Source organism: Odontesthes bonariensis, chromosome 5 (assembly GCF_027942865.1).
Source record: "Odontesthes bonariensis isolate fOdoBon6 chromosome 5, fOdoBon6.hap1, whole genome shotgun sequence".
Classification (NCBI taxonomy): domain Eukaryota; kingdom Metazoa; phylum Chordata; class Actinopteri; order Atheriniformes; family Atherinopsidae; genus Odontesthes; species Odontesthes bonariensis.
Genome location: NC_134510.1, coordinates 42,002,991 through 42,006,277, shown reverse-complemented (window position 1 = coordinate 42,006,277; position 3,287 = coordinate 42,002,991).

Here is a 3,287-nt window from a genome sequence, read left to right as displayed (position 1 = left end):
TGTGGGAATTTGATATATGTGGCTGAGATGCGGATAATTCTGTCCCAATCGGCTGGCCAGCTCCCTCTCGAATGCTCCGGTTGCTATAGGAACCCCAGTGTGCACATCACCTGTGGAATGCCCCGGTTGCTATGGGAACCCCAGTGTGCACATCACCTGTGGAATGCCCCGGTTGCTATGGGAACCCCAGTGTGCACATCACCTGTGGAATGCTCCGGTTGCTATGGGAACCCCAGTGTGGACATCACCTCTGGAATGCTCCGGTTGCTATGGGAACCCCAGTGTGCACATCACCTGTGGGATGCTCCGGTTGCTATGGGAACCCCAGTGTGCACATCACCTGTGGAATGCCCCGGTTGCTATGGGAACCCCAGTGTGCACATCACCTGTGGAATGCCCCGGTTGCTATGGGAACCCCAGTGTGCACATCACCTCTGGAATGCCCCGGTTGCTATGGGAACCCCAGTGTGCACATCACCTCTGGAATGCCCCGGTTGCTATGGGAACCCCAGTGTGCACATCACCTCTGGAATGCCCCGGTTGCTATGGAAACCCCAGTGTGCACATCACCTCTGGAATGCCCCGGTTGCTATAGGAACCCCAGTGTGCACATCACCTCTGGAATACTCCGGTTGCTATAGGAACCCCAGTGTGCACATGGCTCCTCACTGTGTTGCGCTCCAACGCCGGCCGCAGTTCTGCGCAGTTCCAGGAGGATTTCCCTCAAAACGGCTAATGAGCCGCCATCATGTGCCAGCAGATCCTCTCTGTCTCTGAACACACGCTCTCTTTTAATACCGCTAAAGCAGCCATTGTTTTTAATGGTGTGCATTGCACCACTTTGCGCTGCTTTTATATCCACTCGTTGTTCATGTGTCTCAGATGTGCACATCACTGTCTGAGGACTACAGGTGCTGGTCAACGAATTAGAATAATTTGAAATAGTGCAATCAATAAATTCTTTGAATGCATTTTTCGTGCAGAAAGCAAATCAGGTGTTCACCGCACCTGTCCTACTCGTTAGACTAATCACAGAACTCGTTACCTGTAAAAAATTTGCTCAGCTGATCTTTCCAAAAGGCCCATTTAGGCCATTTAACTGTGACACTGTTGTTTTATTGAATTAGAATAATGGAGAAACCGTTTCATTGAATTAGAATAATTTTTATTATAATTAGAATCATCACTTTCTCAGTATTTTGTGGCTGCCCCCTTGGCTTGTATGACTGCCTGAAGTCTCCGCGGCATCGATTTGACCAGCTTGTCGCAAGTTTCCGCACTCACAGCTTCCCAGGCAGTGGCGATGTTCTGCTTCAGTTGGTCCAGCGTAGTAGGCTTTCTGTCGCGAATTTTCCGCTTGACGATGGCCCAAAGGTTTTCAATGACATTGAGGTCAGGCGAGTTGGCCGGCCATGCCAAAACTTCAAGCTGTTTTTTAGTGAACCAATCTTTGGTCGACTTTGCCGCATGAGCCGGTGCAAGATGCTGTTGAAATATGAAGTCTTCTTCGCCGAACTGTTCCTCAACAGTCGGAATCAGGAACGTTTCCAGAACATCTTGATATACAGTACAACCACGAGTGCGTGAAAAGATCCGTCAAGTTTCCCCAGAGCGTTATGGTCTGGGGATGCATGTCCGCTCGAGGTGTAGGGAAACTCTGCTTCCTCAAGAAGACTGTCAATGCTGCCGTATATCAAGATGTTCTGGAAACGTTCCTGATTCCGACTGTTGAGGAACAGTTCGGCGAAGAAGACTTCATATTTCAACAGCATCTTGCACCGGCTCATGCGGCAAAGTCGACCAAAGATTGGTTCACTAAAAAACAGCTTGAAGTTTTGGCATGGCCGGCCAACTCGCCTGACCTCAATGTCATTGAAAACCTTTGGGCCATCGTCAAGCAGAAAATTCGCGACAGAAAGCCTACTACGCTGGACCAACTGAAGCAGAACATCGCCACTGCCTGGGAAGCTGTGAGTGCGGAAACTTGCGACAAGCTGGTCAAATCGATGCCGCGGAGACTTCAGGCAGTCATACAAGCCAAGGGGGCAGCCACAAAATACTGAGAAAGTGATGATTCTAATTATAATAAAAATTATTCTAATTCAATGAAACGGTTTCTCCATTATTCTAATTCAATAAAACAACAGTGTCACAGTTAAATGGCCTAAATGGGCCTTTTGGAAAGATCAGCTGAGCAAATTTTTTACAGGTAACAAGTTCTGTGATTAGTCTAACGAGTAGGACAGGTGCGGTGAACACCTGATTTGCTTTCTGCACGAAAAATGCATTCAAAGAATTTATTGATTGCACTATTTCAAATTATTCTAATTCGTTGACCAGCACCTGTAATTGTTTTCACATTTATTTATTATAACAGTTTCCCAACATCACCTTAGGTGTCGCCAAAGAACCAGCAGCTGCAGAAACGTGCGTACGCCAGCCCTGAAGCTGCCGTGAGGCGCCGCACATTTCCACGGCCTTTTCACATCTGATGGTTGACGTGAAAAAGTGCGTACGCCACTTTTCTGTGCGTATCTACGTATCCTTTGTACATGAGGCCCCGGGAGCATAAAACTGTCAACATGACCTCAAACCGATGTGATCAATTCAACTGATAAGAAAAGGACTTAGGAGGGAAATATGACTCATTGTTTCATCAAAGTAGATCTCCTCCAAGAAGCCACAAACTCCTTGTGAGGAGGAAGACATCGTTCAAATTAGTTTATATCAGCACGAACATGTTGGACATGGGGACATTTTGGGTGGAAGACCGTCTCAAACTGTGTGACTGACTGCTGGGGGAGCTCCCATGATGCACCTCTCCTCATTTTGTCCCCCCCCCCCCCCCCTTTTTTTGTGACATTATTGTCATCATTAACTTGTGTTTCTCCATCTCAGCAGCTGTCCTTTGAATGATGTTATAGTGTTTGTTGTCCCATCTTCTCTGTCCTCTAAAACTTATTTATATATATATATATATATATATATATATATATATATATATATATATATATATATATATGTTTTATTTATATATATATATATATATAGAAATATATAAGCGTTTTGGTGTCCTCCTCGATATCTTGAGACATACATATATGTACATAGATAAATAGATTTAAGGGGCTTTTCTTTTGAGCCGAGGGGACGGACTGAAGGTCTCTGGGGTTTGGTTTGGGAAACGGCGTTGTTGGGTTACCGGACCTGCTCAGAAGCAGAACAGCCACACAGTTACTTCCAGGACTCAAACACCAATAAAGCTTTCATGTTTATTGATCTCAGAA